Source organism: Leptinotarsa decemlineata, unplaced genomic scaffold (genome assembly GCF_025532065.1).
Source record: "Leptinotarsa decemlineata unplaced genomic scaffold, Ldec_3_MD MMD2_tig00001719_RagTag_RagTag, whole genome shotgun sequence".
Taxonomy (NCBI): domain Eukaryota; kingdom Metazoa; phylum Arthropoda; class Insecta; order Coleoptera; family Chrysomelidae; genus Leptinotarsa; species Leptinotarsa decemlineata.
The window spans coordinates 10,783,832-10,803,689 of NW_027412569.1; the positions used below are offsets into that span (position 1 = coordinate 10,783,832).

At 35.5% G+C, this 19,858-nt stretch overlaps 1 protein-coding gene across 1 annotated transcript in view; it reads right to left on the reverse strand.

Annotated features, from left to right (window-relative positions):
* Positions 1 to 1,809: 1,809 nt before the first annotated feature.
* The window catches only part of LOC111515682 (uncharacterized), a 145,272-nt gene continuing 127,223 nt past the window's right edge, over positions 1,810 to 19,858 (reverse strand). Inside the window, exon 8 of the mRNA XM_023171892.2 lies at positions 1,810 to 4,989. The gene's annotated coding sequence lies outside the window, so the exon portion shown is untranslated. The remainder of the gene's footprint in view (positions 4,990 to 19,858) is intronic.

Genomic DNA, 19,858 nt, shown 5'->3' on the forward strand with positions numbered 1-19,858 from the left:
AAAATGAAGAGTTATTGTAAAACCAAATGACTCTTTGAACAGCAACACTAATTCAACAACCACCAAAACCACCACCACTGTGTAGTTGGTTTTAGGATCACCTGAAGAGATGAGAACTATACAGGGCGATTTAAATTCGATCCTCACCATTGGGATCTCACAAACTATGAGAGATACGAAGATGGTTCAACTGGGGTATTTGCCTGACACTCAATATGTCGTTGAGAAAGATCTGAAATTCCCAGTATATCCGGAGATATCCGAAAAAAAAACAGAAATTCTGGAAAAAAGGTTTTTATGTTTTTCGGGCTTAATTTTTCGGAGGATTCGAAAATGAATTGCACTTTTACGTTGCCACTTTTTCCCTGCTACATAATGGTGTTTTCAGATTTGATATCCGATGTTTCGTCCTCCTGCTAACATCATCATTTTTTTTCTCATATACGCTACATTGGATTCTTTCTGTTATGAATAGAACCAGATTTTACCTTTTCAATGATGTATCATAAGTTATCATTCTTTTTAGAAAAATTGGAGATATTGAAAAAACTTGATTCTTATCATAATAGGCTTTGACTTTGATGTCTCTAAATTTGACTTTCAATTTGTTACACTCAATGGCATTTTGTTATTGTACAAGTAATTGAATTTTTGGCGGCAAATAGCTTTCACGAATGAAGAAAAATACGATAGAAACAGTGTAAGGAAATCAAAAATGTATTTGAACTACATCGAACTATGTTCAAGTTATTGGATCAAAATCTCACCAAGTTTGATTTTTTTGTAAAAGTATGTATGAGGTAAGTTAGACACTGTGTCCTTTTCAATGAATTTTAATAATTTGTAGATTAACATGAACTTGGGGAAATCTACACGTCAAATTTCCTCCAAAATGAATATTTGTCATACAAGTGCTTGGAGACATCTCAAAAATGTGGTTTTAAATGCTACAAAATACACATCTCAAAAATTGCATCCAGGCGACCCCGAAAGGCAATTAGAATTTTGTAATTGGCCAATAAGAAGACCTGATTTTCCTGGAAGGAATTTACAAATATAGAAATTTAGGTCCTCATTTATTCGACGGAATTCTGAATGGAGAAACCTATCACTCATTTTCAATGTCGATTTTCGAAGACTATTTGGATGATCTACCTTTGAATAACTATAACAACGTCTGGTTTCAACATGATGGTGCTCCACCGCATACTACCAGATGAGTATCTAATTACCTGACTGAGAGGTTTGGTGATAAATGGATAGGGAATAATGGGCCGGTGAGGTGGCCAGCACGGTCTCTAGAATTAAGTGTTATGGATACATTTTTATGGGGTACACTGGAAAATAGAGTCAATGATGAGAGAAAATATTGAAATATTGAGGATCTACAACAGAGGATTGTTAACGTGCAGTGAAAAATATTAGAAAAAGGGCACAGTTGTGTTATCATGAACAAGGCCAGTATTTTGAGCATTTGCTGTGATTTACTTCTATCCTTACACTATCATTTTCATTTGTTCAAAGTTCTATTTTCATTGAAAAGGACACAATGTATAATTAACTTCATACACACCTCATTTATGAAATTTTGATTGTTGATCCTGTCTCCGTATTTTTTCAATGGCCTTTCAAACGAACCAAACTTGGTGAGATTTTGATCCAAAAACTTGAACATAGTTCGATGTGGTTGTCGTCTTTCAGGATACAAGTTTAAATACATCTCCGATGTCTTACACTGTTTTTATCGTACTTGTAATGAATTTGTATGTATGTACAAAAACCAAATGTCATAGAGTGTAACAAATTGTAAGTCAAATTTAGAAATATCTTTGATGTTTCTAAAGATGATAAGAAATATCTGAAACACCCTGTGTATGTTATATTAGAACGTCTTATAAAATTAAATATTGACTGGGATTCATATTTATACATACAAAACTCAATAAAAAAACAGGAAGAAGTAAAAATTGTACTTGTACTGTGAAACTGAATGACCATTGAAATTGCTTGAGAATGAGCATAGCGATCACATCGGAAAAATGATTAACAGGATCAAAATTATCAGAATACAGACGGAGAACATCGCGTTGGATGGAACTGAAGAATAGTTGCAAAAGAAATATCAATCTGAATCGGGATTATTCCATCGAAAATATTTACCACACATATTATTCTCAACAGGTATGACTTCAGAGAGTAATTATTGGCTAAATATTCGAAAAATGTTCAGGCAAAAAAAAGATCAATATTCAATTGATGAATAACAAATAGTAAAAGTATGAGAAGGAAAGTATTTGTTACGAAATTTCATAGAAACCAGTCCAATCTTGTCTTCGAGAGAGTACATTCTATTCTTGTTTGCCACAATTCCATAACGGGCCATTTCAATGTTGAAATCAGGCAATTCACCTAATAGAGACTTTTCCAATCGTGAACGACCAGCATTCAAACGTCATTAGGAAAAATCCCATACAATAAACTTGCATAAGCGTTTTATCTGAAAAACTCGTATGTAGTTTACAATTTCTATGCTACATTCAACATTATTACCAATGTTGTTTGTTTTGCTTGCACGAAATGCTTTAAAAAGCAAAAACGAACAGTTGCTTCCTAAGTTTCCTTATAATAAAGTACAAATATTTGTTGCCAGTACATACATTTATGTAGATTTTGCGTTATATTGTATTTCTACAGATCACTTCATACATGCTGTTTTTATTTAACAAAAACTAGAATATTTGGAAAAGTCCACTGCAGTTATTGATATGGAAAATAATAAGGAATGGGTGGATCAAATGAAGGATAGGTAAGAAAACTAAGGATGTGCAATAAATATGAACCAGAACATAATTGACAGTTTCAGATGAAATTCAACATAATTCACAATATCTATGATATTCCATTAGTCACTATAGATAACGAAACTGGAGAATTCATTCAGAAAATGATGTGTATAAAAACACAGAGGTTTTAGAAAGAAGTGACAAGTGAATAGGAAAATAACTGAGATTGTAGAAAAAGTAATTAAGGAAAATAGAAATGATGAGGATACGATTCAAAATATAGTAAGACCAAGCAATTAAGAAAACCATAGAATTGAAAATTATGTGAAGAAATATCTGTTTCATCAAAGTGTGAAATGATGCCTGTGAAATGTTATTTAGAAAACATATGTGAGGAGAGGTGTTAATGAAGAAATTAGTTTGAGGAAACTAAAAGGAATATCAATGAAAGTTCAGCTAAAGAAGAAGTTCGTATTCGAAATGATAAGTAGACACTGAAAATGGACAATGGAAGTGGAAACGAAGTGATAGCGTTTGTTACACGTGACTTCATAAATGTTCAAACACAAATATTCTAGCGGATTTAGAAAAGTTCTGAATCACACCGACACAACTAGTTGACCTAACATCGACTTCAGAAATAATGTTTCTGAAACTCTCAGTGATTGAGTAAGTTACTATCTATATCTCAGTTTATATCGACACTTCTGAATATACAATAAACTAATCTATCGGGGTTGGAGTTTTGACTTACATTTGTTTAAACAAAAACATAGGTATAATGACTTAGATGCAGCCACGGGCATTTCTGAGGCGATTAAAATATGAGACTATAACATTTTGTTATAAAAATATGGCTCAGTCGTTGATTTCTGATTCATAGAAAACTCACAAGATTCATATATTAGTAACGAAAAGTGGTATCAAATTGATTTCCTCAGTTATGCTCATGGACAGGATTATACAGAGCGTTAAAATTGAACAGGGTCTGGCACAAAATACTGAAAAATTTCTTGGGAATACCCAAACCCTGCTTCATTTTGCCAGCTTGGTTCATAGTCAGTAGTACAAAAGTAGATATATTTACTTGATTTGTGCAATATGGTTACATAAGCCTTTTGACATCTTTACTTACTCGCAAATACTCCTAATAATCTTCACTTCCAGTTGAGATTCGAAAGACAAAATACAGACTTTATGCAAAAACATTATTGAAAACCGCAGAGTAATAATGCAGAAAAAGTATCAATTTCAACAATTCGGTAAAGCCTGTATTCTGTTTTCTTGAGCTATTCTGGGACATAAACAGAAGGATCTGTTGTCATTTATTAATTTTATTGCAGTCTATCGGGTATTCTCTCTTTTGCTTCTATCTTATCAGGAATTTCTCTAAAACTTATGTGGCAGTGAAAATGCACAATGTATTCTACACATTCATATATATATGATTCAGTCTACTATATATCAAGGAGGAGTTTGGTTTATGTACATCAAGGGATTTTTAAATGAAACTGAATTTATCAAGTAGTGAACAATAATTCACATTTGCAATTCCATGACATTCAAATTCATCGAGGTCCTAGAGAACAGTGCATATCTAGAAACATTTTTGGAAATTTCTTTAAGGAAATAGGTTTTAAATATTGGAAAATTCAATATTTTTCAAAATCAGACTCTTCATATGGAAGATGGAAAAAAAAATTCCTAAATATGAACCCAGTTAGAAAAATCAGAAAACGGAAATATCGCTGGTGTACGTTCCATCGCAATTGAGAAAATATTCAATTTATGTTCAAGAAAGGTCCTTTTTTCTTTTGTTTTTTTCATCTACCATGGAAAGACGTTTAGTTTTTGAATTTGTCACTCCAATCAATAAGTTTGGATGTGAAATATATGGAGTTGACAAACTCAGTCTTCGAAAACAAGTTTTTTGTTTATCTTCCGTTACTGAAATTTTCAGCAGATCCAGCCATATGCACTGTACTCTGGTGGGAATTATCTCACAGGAAATCAATCAACTTCAATACTCAAGTGTTTGGCGTATCATATCGGAACGATTGAAAAAGTGTGGTCCTTGAATATTCGAATAGTTTAGACTTGACTTCATTTCATTTTTCTGTTTTCATTTTATTCATTCACTCGTCGCCGAATCTAGGAATGTTGGTAATCCAGTTTTGGCACAATGAGACCCGCAAATTGGATGAGCCTGAAAGTGAGAAATCGATATTAATGATAATGATACTGGTTTTTGCTTTGTGAGATAGAAAAAAATGTAGTGAATTTCCTCTACTACTTAACCTCTCAACAACAAAATAAATACATGTTAAGTATCAAGTTGGTCTATATCCTTGTGAGCAGCTTTATTCATCAAGTTTTTTTTGAACAAGAAGCAGATTTTCATAGACAATAACTGAATATAGGGTCATTATTTTAAGTTTTACAAATATTGGTCGACACTTTTCATCATAATTGGCAGAGATTATGCTTCTTACATATCAACATGTTGCATAAATAACATTATATACTCGAAAACATAAATACATAAAACTGTTAAAAATTTTATATTTTTGAAAATATGGCCGACGATATGTTGCAGTAGATTAGAGCATAATATACAGGGCTATTCAAATTCGTTTCTGTTCATGGGGATCTCTTAAACGATAAGAGATAGAGTGTCGGTTAATTTGTGGCAAAGTTGTGTATTTCAGAGACCTATCCAATGATGTGAAGAAACCGAATATAGCTCTTTTAGTTCTGGAGATATACAGGAAATACAAAAAAAATCCCAAATTATTTTTTTGCCTATATCTTCTTTATTCGCAGATATATTGAAAATCTGTCCACATTTTGCTATTGGCACTCGATGTGGGCTCTCAGAATATATCCATGAATCTTTTATACAGGGTGTCATCTGACTCGGGCCACCCCCATCTTTGAATTTTTAAATACGGATCTGTATTTACATCTTTACATCTTTGAATAGGTCTCTAAAATACACAACTTTGCCATGATTCAACCGACACTCTATCTCTTATCGTTTACGAGATTCCCATGTACAGAAACGAATTTGAATAGCTCTGTATATTGCTGAGTTGATTGGTATTGAACATATTTTTCAATTGCAATATAGCATAGTAACCTGTGTTCACTTTTTTGTTTTTTGCTTTCATTTATTGCTGGAACTCGAACAAATTTCGTTTCTATAAGGAGTTCAACCTTATAAAATATATTTCGAATCCAATTTCCCGGAATATTCCTCTCAAAAACTGTAGTCAACGGCTCAGAAAGCGGGCCTCACGAAACGTACTAAAAATGAAAGGTTTTGAAATGTGCACCGCACAAAGAAATACGACATGAAATATGAAACTTCCATGAAATATGTAATTTCCATCTCACATTATATGTTCAGCAGCATCCGTATACGCTTGTCGGAGATAGTAAATTGTTATGAATGGGAACATAACCGAACTTTATTCGTACATTTTAAAACTACATGTCAAGTTGGACTGTGTATGTGTGTTTATGCTTTACTTCAAGCGTTATGAAAGAATTTTCTTGGAAATGAAAAGGAACAGTTCAAATAATAGTATTTCAGAAGTCTATTTATGTGACATAGAGGAAGTCTGTCTATTTCTAAATGAAAATTTTTTTGTTCTTGATTTCTCATTGTTTGATTGTTTTTAACGGCCTCAGCCTTAGCCAGAACTGTGTATTTTTCCTTGATAGAGTCGCACTTGAGATATGAAATTGCCTTGTGGAGCTTTTGTAGTCAGAAACTACTAAATTCCGTATTTGTTCTACAAAAAAGGGTTGTCAGATACATATGTAGGGCAAAATCACAAGACCATTGCAAACCACATTTCATCAATTAGTCAATTCTTACTGTACCTTGTTTATTCCTTCAAGAAATCGTTTGCCTAATTCATAAAAAATACACCAATTCAGCAGCAAATAACACAGGTATGCAAAAAACTTGTTGAAAAATTGTTTTGATTTCGTTAACTGATCTTTATGTAGCTTTCTGCTCTGATTTCAAAAATGACATTTGTTTTTATCTCATATCTACCTCATATCTACCTCCTATCTACTTCATATCTACCTTATATCATATGCTGACGATACTGCAATTATCTGTACAGGTAATACATGGCAACAGGTATATAAAGTAGCAGAAGAGTGTTTAGGTAAAATATAAATTTGGTTAAGTAACAATCTTCTCAACCTTAATGTTGAAAAATCGAAATTTATTACTTTCACTCTTCTGAGCAACCACCAACCTGTCCAACAAAAAATTTATTTACATATGCCAAAGTGTTCTGAAACCATTTGTGAATGACCATATATTGAAAAAGTAACTAAACTAAAGTATTTAGGAGTTGTAATGGACCAACATCTGAGATGGGATGAACATTTGCAATATATAGTAAAAAGACTCAGACATCTTAGCTATAAAATGTATGAACTCAGGGATATACTCACAAAAAAATTCTTGATTATTGTTTACAAATCTATTGGTGAGTCAGTTATACGATATTGTATCACAGTGTGAGGTGTAATGTTTGAGAATGTGCTAAATATTGTACAGTTGCTCCAGAATACAGTTTTGAAAATAATGTTGAAAAAAAACAGACAATTTGATACAGAAAAACTCTATTCTGAAACTAATCTGCTTGACATAAGAAGTTTGTATGCACACCAGTGTCGTATTTGGATATACTCAAACAATATCAATTATTCTAAGGCAAATACAAAGTACACCAGAAATGTACATAATTTATCCATTGATATACCCCTTTACAAAAAAAGTCATACCCAACGTTCAGTCTACTATTTCGCTCCAAAGCTGTATAACATGCTTTCCCTTGAAATAAAGATAAATACTACATTTTTAAAGAATAAAAAAATACAAAAGAATTCATAATTGTGAATAACACCCATAATCTTCCAATGTTTCTTTCAGTGTATGTGTACCTATTTCCAATATTATGTAAACCTATATGTATAGATAATTATAGGTACTTATTCTCATAAAATATACCAGCTTCCTCTGTCTTTTCACTAATACAACTGCAACAGTTATTTAATCTTTTATTACTTTTGTGCCTGATATATTTTTAAAGTACTTCCACGGGGAGACAGACGGAAGCACATTACAAGCCACCTGCGCTTAGGCTGCTTTCCTCAAATTCCTAGTGGTCCTAACCATAATAATAACATATTCCAAATAAAATTGAATTGAATTGAATCTATCACGTGTTTGCCCACAAAATAAGGATGAAATGATTAAAAAAGTAGAAAAAAACGAGGAATTGTGGATTAATTTTTATTATTTTAACATGAAGTAAAAGCAAAAAGAAACAATGCTACATAGCTGAACTAAGCATGATAGTGAGACACAGGTGTTTGCAAAGTGATTATAAGTCTTTGTAAAAACGTTTTCTTTTTTCGTCAAAGCTTCTTCTGGTACTTTTTTGGCTGTGTTCTTGTGAATTTCCCCTTTTTAACATCCAACACTAGTCTGCCATCATGTTAACATTCCACGGACCTCAGTATCTGCGTTCCATTTCTTTTATGTCTTGATGGAACAGTTCTCCTTGTTTCTCACTTACAGCTCCTAGCTTTTCGGGAAAGTAGTCCAGATATGAGTGAAGGGAATGGACTCTCATGTTGCAGCCCAACATTTTGTAGTACTGCATCAATTCAGGAACCAAAGTTTTATAGTTTGGATCTTTTTTGTTTTCAACAAAGCCTGTTATAACAAGTTTGAATGAATTCCAGGCATTTTTTTCTTTCATATCCATTTTAGTGACAAAGCTTTCATCTTTTGAAAGCTTTCTTATGTCAGGCCCAACGAATACTCCTTCTTTCAGTTCTTTCAGATTCTTTTCAGGAAGATACTTGAAAAATGGAAAATACACCTTTTGAACAAAATTAGAAATATTCCTTTGTTGCTTCTTGATGGTATGAGACTCACAAACACATCCTTTAGTAACCATTTCTTCTCAAAAGGATAGCACAAAACTGTTTGATGTGTACACCACAGTGGCTGGCTCCACACTGATCGAGTCAGTAGGTTTAGGGAGGGGGCAGACAGACTGACACATACATACCTTGTTCCAGTAGGAACTGGATTTTTCCAGTTTAGATTCGTTTTGTTATTGAAATGAATAGATTAAAATCGTATTTCATCTTAGATATACACTCACATTGTGTAGTAACTTGTTCATCATAAAAGCTCCATAATTCAGACTCAATTTACCGCTTATATAATACAGAAACATCGAACCTATACCGAACCTAAAAACCCATTTTAAGAAAATTTCAGGTGAAATTTGTAACTTATCTATAGGTGACAGAATTTCTTTACTATTTTTTTAGGTGATCTGCACACAAAATTCTATTAAAATCGCTTGTTAAATATCCTACAATTTTTTTATCGCACATCTGTGTGATGACAGACGTGTTACCACACGAGATAAAGTCAGAATTTACCCTTGCCAATGCCAAAATCAGCAATTACAAAATTTTCTTTGATATATGAGATCAAGAAAATATACAACCACCCTCCAATGTGGTATAGGGCAATAGCAAATTTTAAAAAAAATCAGAAAATCAGTTGGAGGAGTACTTCTGCAAAACGATGACTTAAAGGAATACTGCGATGATTTGTTTATTTATGTTTATTCATATATTTACATTTTCCAACCTTATAATGATTGTTCACACTATATCATGATTTTAAAATTTTTCAAAAACTATAACATTGACTTCATAAAGTTTCACTAGCTTTGTCAAGGATTTCTTGGACAATAAAGCATGGTTGATTGATTGATGTATAAATCAAACAGAACAAAATCTGGACTAGCAGGCCATGATCGAATGGAATTTGAAGTACCAAACGTTTCGATAGACATCATCAATGGTCTCTGCGTTGACTGCGAGGACGAGAACTTGAAGTCACAGCAACAATTGATTGAGGGTGAATTATTTTCGTCTTATCCCTCGTTTCGGAATATTGATGTCGTTTTGTCACAGTAGACTTCAGATTTGAAAAAAAATCATGAAAAATAATCAAGAGAAGCAGGCCTTTCAATTCACTTCGAATTCAGATTGAGCATGCCAAATGATTTGTTAGCAAAAATACAGTTATATTATTCAATAATTCGAGTTCTAATGTACCTAAACTTCCACAGTTGATATATTTCAAGCAGGCAATGTGGATTTTCTGCACTATAGACAGCTGTAGTTCTCTGCCATTCGAAACTAATGTCGCTGCATCAGAAAAAAAAACGTTTTTCAACTTACAAACATTTTTCTACTTACAAAAACTTTCTAACTGTTATTATTCTCTATTATTATAAAGCCGAAACAACTTTAGCTGATATCAAACCACTCCTCTGGAAATAAAAACGAATGTGATGGTGAAAAACCGGTGTTATAAACCACTCATAAGCTTTCAGGAGCTGGCTCTGCGCTCTATAAACATTTTATGCGATACTATGGAAGCTGAAAACTATTTCCACCACTTTGTCTTTATGATTGTCGCAGCCCAAGAGATTGATTGGCCATTAGCATCGAAACACATCACGAAGTTTTTCTGAATTTACGAGTTGACTTTATGCCATAACCAGGGGAGAAGTTGACTTTTTTATGATTCAGAGACTGGCGTTGGCGGAATACCAGGAAATGAATTCCGAACATCGGAAGATATTGGTTCAGCACTGTCGGTACAAGGACCACTAAGTGGTACGTATAATTTTCTATCTGATATTTAGCAATCATTAGGATGTGGTTGAACAACAGCAGGCAAACTTCAACCATCTGGAATATTTAAATCCTCAAGATTGAGGAGTTAGCAGTGTGCGGATGGCCTTAGGATGAGGGCACGAAAATGGCGACGGTCGAGGGATGGCGAGGCGACGCGACGGCAGAACGGTGGCGGTGCATACAGCAACATCGACAGTATAGGTGACGAACGAAACGAGCGGTGGTGGGGCAATCGGGCGATGCATGGGCGGGAGATAATAATAATATTAATATTTATTTTCTCACAAGATATATAGAATGTATAGTATATAATATAATGCAAGTATATAATGCAAGAGAACTAAAACAGACTACAGTCATTTAAGAATAAAGATATATAAAAGCCAACATAAAAATACATATATACACTTACACGTATATACATACAGGGTGGTGCACCGAAAACGAAGCAGATCGAATATCTTGAAAACACAAGTGTTCTGCAGAAAAAAAGCAAAAATACGTCGATTCTCAATCCAAGGGGGACATTTTCCTATCATAACCTCAAGTGTCATACCTCTTCCCCCACCCCTCGGTGACTATCACTCAAATAATTTGAATAGGGAAAGTAGTAAGTGTGACACATCGTTGGAAAGGTAATTTCATAAGGAATTCAGCCATGTCAATTTTAGCTACCTAACTTTCGATTTCGACGCCTTCTTGTGGGAAAAAAACTGTTCCGTATTCCAAAGTATGATACTTCATTCGCATGCTGATTCGACATAAAGTTGATGACAATGCATTATGGAGTTTTTCTAGGGGAAAAAACAAGATGGCGGATTCACAATGGCGGACAAGATTTGCAATTATGGTCCGATTTGATTCAAAATTGATAAGTGGTGGTTTTTAGGGTCGAAAATTATGAATTGTTTTTCAATGCAAAAAATCAAGATGGTGGCTCCAAAATTGCAGACGAAATTTGTGATTATGGTTCATTTTAACCCAACACCGAAAACGAATTTTTCAAAATACATGTATTGTGAACATAATGCAAAAACACGTCAATTTTAAATCCAATATGGACAAATTTATCGTTACCTCAACTGTCATACTTCTCTCCCCACCCCTTGTTCACTCATACAATTTGATTAGGGAAAGTACAAAGGGTGACACAGCATTGAGAAGATAATTCCATAAGGAATTCAGACATGTGAGTGTTCGCTACTCAACTTTTCATTTTGGCGCTCTATTGCGGAAAAAACAACTGTTTCGTTTTACAATTCACATTTCATAGATGCGTAGATGAGTAGATGCTCGAAGTGTTTTCCATTCACTGCCATACATGAGTATAAGTTCGGCTCGAAACGTTGTCTGACGTTTTGGAGCATGTCTGGGGGTTATTTGACGACATTCGGTAATAATACGTTGACGTTACTCTGCTAACGAACCTAGCTGAGTGGTGTATATTTCACTTTTAAAATGACCCCACAAAAAGTAATCTAAGGGGGATAAATCTTGAGATCGGGGGGTCCATTCAATGCATCCTCTTCTTCCAATCCACTGTCTGTGAAATCTTTCATCCACTTATGAATTTTGAATCGAATTGGACCATAATTGCAAATCTTGTCCGCCATTGTGAAGCCGCCATCTTTTTTTCCCCTAGAAAAACTCCATAATGCATTGTCATCGAATTTATGTCAAATTAGCTTGCGAATGAAGTATCATAATTTGGAATACGGAACAGTTTTTTGTCGCAAGAAGGCGCCAAAATCGAAAGTTGGGGAGCTAAAATTGACATGGCTCAATTCCTTATGAAATTACCTTTTCAACGATGTGTCACATATATTACTTTCCCAATTCAAATTGTTTGGGTGATAGTCACAAAGGGGTGGGGGAAGAGGTATGACAGTTGAGGTTATGATAGGAAGATATCCCCCTTGGATTGAAAATCGACGTGTTTTTGCATTTTTTTCAGAACACATGTGTTGTGAAGATACTCGATCTGTTTCGTGCCCCACCCCACTAGCCATTAAAATATTCCTGCAATGAGTAGAAATTTGTTTCAGTCACGAATTGTTTGAGGGAGCTACTGAATATTTTTTTAATATTTGGCTTCTTTTACATTTTTAGGTAAATGCTTGTGAATAGACGAACTCATAATTGTAGGTGCATTGTCAGATACCTTATATTTTGTGAATGGAATGTTGTAATTTTTCCTTGGCGTGTATTTACGGAGTGGAAGATGATCAACGTCGTCGCGGAAGCGACGAGAACAAACTATTGTGATAAGGTCGCTCGTGTTTACAGTAGTGTTGTGTACAAAAATTTCATAGGACCAATACCAAATGGAAATTGATAATGAAGAAGAAAGTATGTCAAAACCTGCTCTATGGGACAGTAAAAATGTTCACTTCAGCTCGTAACGAAGGGTAGAAAATTCGCCAAAACTATGTCTTTCTTCATTTATTTAATGAATACCATCTCTAGGTAATAATAACTCTGTTGTTATCAGTGGACTTGGCTCCAATAGTTCTTTTCGACGTAAACTTGTGTTACGATGACGTGACATTTCGCTCACAACTTTACTCCAGCACGACTAACAGACCAAAGTTTCATGCCCATGCAAGATACTCCTCCTCATCACCCTGCGGTCGCCAAAAGCTTGACCGTCGCGATTTTTGTGCCCCCAGCCTCACAGTTACTCATTTTTCACTTTTTCCACCCTCTGCCAAAGGTGTGAGAGAATTTTCCATAAACCTAATCAAGCATCAGCTCGGTACTCATGCATGTTCTAGATTCATCCCAAAAAATTGCGATCTTTTCCATCACAACATAACGTTCCCTCCTGCAGTTTCATCAGTTTGATAATAAAAACCCCATTTTAATTAAACTCTGTCAATTCCCAACAGTTATTAGACTTTTTCGTGTAATATGCTTAGTCATTGCAGAAATAGCCTATGAGGAATTTCATTTAGTGGCTCGTATTCTTTTATGTCGAGTTATTAACGAAGGTTAGGATGATGCACAGAGATGAAATACATTTTTATGATTGAAAATCACTGGAGGCGAGGTTTCCGGAGTTTTATTTTGTCGAAACGTTTGGGTTTTCCAGTTATTTCAGAACTTGGAAAACTCTGACGGAGAGAACATTGTGTAGGTACCTTTTTTCTCAAACTACGTTACTCGAATATGACTCTTATTCACGTCACAAACGTCCATTGAGCTTCATGGCCTGTCCAAACCGTTCGATTGTATCTCTCATGACTCATGATTGAAGAAGGAGAAGTCAAAAAAGGGTCTCATTATGGAAAAAGGTTATTCATGTTCATTACAATTTTTTTTTTAATCTCATTATCGAAAAAAGTATCATAATGAAACTATCAACTATTTATCATCTGTCGAATTTTTAGGGCTTGAAATACATAAAAAATTTATCGAGGTTGGAGCATATCGAAATTCCACGCAAACGAATGTCTACTATAGTTCGAATACTTTTCAAAATTGGAAATTATTTGTGATTGGAATTTTCAGAATGTATTTTTTCATCTTTAGTTTATTTGAAACTGCTGTTATCAGTTTGGAAAGTAGTATCAAATGGTCCAATCAAATATAATACTAGTATAGTAGTATTATCTAGTACTAGAATACTAGATCAAATATTGGGGAACAATTGATTCATTGGAGTGATTTTGTCAAATTTTTTGAAAACTGTCAGCAAACTGAAATGAAAAAGATCAAAAATATTAATAAACTACTGTATCATCATCAATATTCCATATATTTCATACATTTTTATTTGAGCGAATTTAGTTGAACTTTTTTGTATTTTTCTATATTGTTCCTAACATACACATTATGTTATGTTAGGAACAATATGTTATTATTACTATTATATTCATCAAACAGTCAACTGTAATGATTCAATATCTGGATAAAAGCTTGTTGAACATGGTTTATCTCGAGGAGTATTACTGGAGCCCTAATTTATTTCATTTATTTATTCCATACATTTGATTCATTTTATATCTTAACGATATTCCTGACTTGATGTAGCCTCCACATGAATAGCTGTCACTTCTGACGCAGCGAAAGCAGTAATACGTTCTGAAGTCATATTAGAGGATAGCCAAACGGCCTGGCCAACAAAGAACCTTCAACGGATGAACACCACATGAACCATCTTGTAATTCATAGTATGTTTCAATGTATTGATGTGTTTTTACACTGCAGAAGATAAATTATTTCTTTCACAGTGACTTCTATGTGATGAAAGTCCACCTCTCTGAAGTCTTCAAGACTTGTTAATATACAGGGTGATTCAAAAGTACTTTGACAAACTTCAGGAGGTGATTCCTCATAATATTCTAATATAATAACAATAATAATAACAATAGGTCTTTATTCCCATAATGATACAATAAATAAACGGGAAAGGCTGAATATCAGTTGGTTGCACCAAAAGATGCAACCTCTGTTTTTCATCTTAGGCCAAAAAAAAAGAACTATGAATTGTCCAAATAAATAAATGTCCGGAAACGCTTCGTTTCCAAGATACAGGATGTTGAAGTTTTATTTTTATTTTCGTTTTTTTCAAATACCTTTTGAAATACTGAACTTAATTAAACGAAACTTGGTAATAGGAGGTTTTTGAGGTGTCGAATTCGAACCTGATGATCTTATTGCTCTTACTCGTAGGGGGCGCCAGCTACACGTCTTTTTCTTTTTTAAAGATTCATAACTTTTTTGGGCGTACTTTTAGCACATTTTTAAGTAAAAAAATCGATTCCTCTATCATATCTACGTAAATAATCTACCCTTGTTACTTGTCGCTGTTCGCAACCGTTTTCTAAATATTTGGACTTGAAAACTTCAAGTTGATTATTTGATAATCGATGCATGTTGAAGTTATCACGAATATTTTGTATTTTTCACAAGAATGCTTTGGAAATAAATTTGACGTTTGTGGGTAGTTTTGGTAATTACATATTTTGTGACAGTTAGACGATTTGTTGAAGTTTCCGCAAGTAGAAGTAGAAAACACTTATTTTGAAAAAATGGATTATTTAAACAATAATACTCATTGAGCCGATATGCATTTCGTTTATGGCCTTGCGGATGGCAATGCGCGCGAAGCAAGACGTATTTACCAGGAGCGATCTCCTAATCGAGTACTGCCTTCAGCTCCAACATTTGCTAGTCTCCACCGTCGTTTGGCAGAAACAGGTAGCTTTAAGAGGGCAGCTGATATTATTGGAAGACCACGAGCAGTCCGAACCCCAGAATTGGAAGAAGCTGTTTTGAACGCTCTCGAGGAGAATCCAGAAACAAGCACTAGAGTAATTGCTAAAGCTGTCAATTCTACTCAGTCCACAGTTTGGAGAATAATCCACGATCAACAGTTTTATCCATACCATATTCAAAGGGTACAAGCACGAGACTTTCTCCAACGCATTACTATGTGTCAATGGTTTTTGAGAAAATTGGCTGGAAATCCTCAATATTTAAAATATGTACTCTTCACGGACGAGGCAAACTTCTCCCGAAATGCTATCACAAACTTTCATAACAACCATGTTTGGGCTCTCGAAAATCCGCACGCAGTTACTGAAAGGCATTATCAGTATCAATTTTCTGTAAATGTATGGGCGGCAATAATTGATAATTACTTGATAGGTCCTTTCTTTCTTCCGCTCCGACTGAATGGCGCAACTTACAGACACTTTTTAGAAAATAAATTGCCAGGACTTCTTCAGAATGTACCATTAGAAATTCGTATCCGCATGTGGTTTATGCATGATGGGGCTCCGGCCCATTTTAGCGTTATAGCCAGGGGATTCCTTAACACAGTCTATCCAAATCGATGGATCGGTAGGGGTGTAGAAGAACCTAACCAGGCGTGGGCACCAAGGTCTCCAGATCTAAACCTGATAGATTTTTATTTTTGGGGACATTTGAAGTCACTAGTTTATAAGACTCCATTAGTGAACGAGGAAGATCTAAGAAATCGAATAGTAGACGCCTGTGAAACAATAAGAAACACACCAATAATTTTTGAGCGGGTACGAGATTCAATGACTAGACGACTGACTGCCTGTATTTCCGCTGAAGGTGGACACAATTTATTTGAATACAATTTAGTTTCGTTTATTTTAGTTTATTCTACTTATTCAAAATTTCCTGAAATAAAATATTGACATTTCTTGCAAATTTTATTAAAACAAATGCTGATTAGCATTTGATTTAGCATTTGAACACCAGGTTCGAATTCGACACCTCAAAAACCTTATATTACCAAGTTTCGTTCAATTAAGTTCAGTATTTCAAAAGTTATTTAAAAAAAAACGAAAATAAAAATAAAAGTTCAACATCCTGTATCTTGGAAACGAAGCGTTTCCGGATATTTATTTATTTGGACAATTCATATTAGAATATTGTGAGGAATCACCTCCTGAAGTTTGTCGAAGTACTTTTGAATCACCCTGTATAACCTTCCGCTTCTGGTGCAATTGTCAGACGCAGACCCAGGATAGAGGTATCCTGCCTAGGAACCAATGCGACTGTATTTCAAGTGAAAATTTGCGCTATTGACTTGTGTGCGGAGAGATTGGATAAATCTAACCTCACTCACAAGTCAATAAAACTATTCTCGGACAGTCAAGCGGCATTGGAAGCTCTTGGCTTCTACCGAGCAACATCTAAATTGATAGCAAATTGCCAAAAACGACTCCTCTTGGTAGGAAGACTTAACAGATTGTCGCTGGTCTGAATTCCTGGCCATACTGGCCTGGAATGCAACGACGCTGCTGACTCCCTTGCAAAGGGAGTCGGATCAGAACCTGTCATTGGCATTGCCTTATGCTTTGCCAAACAAAAATTGAACACCTGGATGGCAAGAAGATAATGGACTTTTGGCAGAATTTCCCAGGATTGGCCCACCCTTCGGAGCTTGATTCCAAACAGTTGTTGGACTACAAGTAGAGATGACCTACGATGTCTAACAGGCCTTCTTACAGGTCCGACTCGGACTGTCGAAAGACAGTGTGTTGCCTGTGTTTGGAAAATGATGGAACAGCAGAGCATAGACTTTGTGTCTGCCCCGCTGGGGACGAAATCAGGTTTTTAGAGTTCGGCAGAACAGTACTTTCACCATCTGACCTGAAAGACCACTCACCATACAAACTAACCGGTTTCGTTGATAAGCTGGGTTTATTTGGTGAATAGGTGTGAGTCACAATAAATCATCTCGGGTTGCGGTGGAGGGTCGAATAGACTCAATCACTGTAGACCTTACCTAACCCAACCTAATATATACCTACTCTATTACAGTTTTTGTTCAATATACAGCATTGAAATTTTGAGTAAATTCGTAGAGTCAAGGGATGTAGGCTCTCACAGCCTGTGTTTAACGATGTTTCCGGGTTTATTGGCCGTGGTCTGCAGCTTTTGATAACTGAAGTTTTGTCTGCTACTGCGGCATACATCATCGGTCGAAGCGATCTACCTTGATGCGAGGTGCAGACTCTTCTTGCACCTGATTGCTTCGAATCTTTCATGTCTTTGTGATGTTTAGGCTCTCTTCTTAACGATTGGAATTATTCTCATGCTGATGTTTTTCTATGGCCTCTCTTAAAAGCCTCAGATTGTACCCTCTGGTTTCATAAAGAACTTCGCTGCGTTCGAAGCCACTGTCATGGCTGCTCTACGAGATAACGTGTTCTGCAACTATCGTTTTTGTGGGCTTTCAATTTGCGCATCACAGCAAAGTTGATCACCTCGACCGGTGCGTATCGTCTTTGATAAAGTATGCCGCAGTAGCGGACAAAACGTCAAGCATAAAAACCTGCGAACCACGGCTAACAAAGCCTGCAACACTGGACAATTCATAGGGTACTTTCAATTCACAGTAATCTTTACGTGGTGTGAGGGGTAAAATGAAGTAGAAGCAGTACCCAGGCTTGATAATGCCGCCAGTGATGGCGGAAGGTTGACATTTGAAGAACTCACAACGGATAATTACTCGGAAAAACTCCCATATTCATCCGACCGCGAAAACCGGTATCTTCCCGCTACAATTCTCCAATGGTCATGAGATAATTCAACAATACAATTCAAAATCCGCCGTGATTCCCATATTATTCAGTTGGAAAGTACACATCCGTTCCAACCGGAAATTTCGCAAAAAAAAAAGAGTGGAAACCCAGACAGCTAGGAATTTATTTCACTAGAAACACAGATTTTAAATTAAAATCCCCACTGGTTGTTTATTTAAGGAATTATTCTATTCCGGGTACAAACACATTATAGAAAAAAAATAACATTTCGAAAACAACCATCCACTTCAATGAGTTGGAATTTTCAACAATGAAACCGATTTGGGGTGATTTCGAAGCACAAGTAAAACAAAATTGATTAATCCATAAAATTAGTTATTATATTTGTGTATATGTGCTTTGTATATATGTATATATGCATTTGTATATATGCGTGTATGTATATATGTTATTGAATTATGAAGCACTTCTGTATCTGTATCTGTAAAGTAGGGAGGGTGAGTGTAAGTCCACAGCACTTAGGCCACATGTGACCCATTGTACATCCTCCCGAGGAGTTGTCCTCCTAGGTCATCGTACATCCTGTCCTTTCCAGGAAGGTGGACAAATCACTGGGAGACCTCCTTTAAATCGGCAGGTGTAGACCAAGACTCGCCGAACACACACTCTCTTATTGACGACAACTCCGGGCACTCGCAAAGGACATGCCTGACAGTCTCATCTTCCTGTTCACACATCCTGCATGAAGGTCTAGTAGGTGTCTACTAGCTCAATCTCATAGAGATGTTTCTTTAAGTGACAGTGGCTAGTCAGAAATCCTACTGTTAAGCGTAGATTTTTTCTTGTCATCGCCAGATATTTCTTCGGCGCTAGCTTCCTAGGGTCGCCCAGGGTGATCCTGGTAAAGTTGAATCCTTTGATTCCATCTCATCTTTTTAGGGATTGAGCATGGGTGTAACATTTGAATAGTTCAGCAATTGCCGAAGTCATCAGGCCGTGGGTGCCACTGGGCCCTAAAATTTTCAGTCCAGCCGCTTCGTTGGCTAAAGACTCGGCAATACAATTACCTTTACTTCTGTCGTGCCCTTCAATCCACCTCAGGATAATCTCATTATCCATCGAGGCTTTGGCTAAATGTTGGTGGCACTCTAGTACTAGCTCTGAGGTAATCGTTGTCTGTTCAAGGTTAATAGGGCTTGTCTGCTGTCAGTGCAGTTTGTTGTTTTTGCCAGATATTCCTTTTCTGGTTATTTCTTTTGTGGCGATTGAGATACCAGC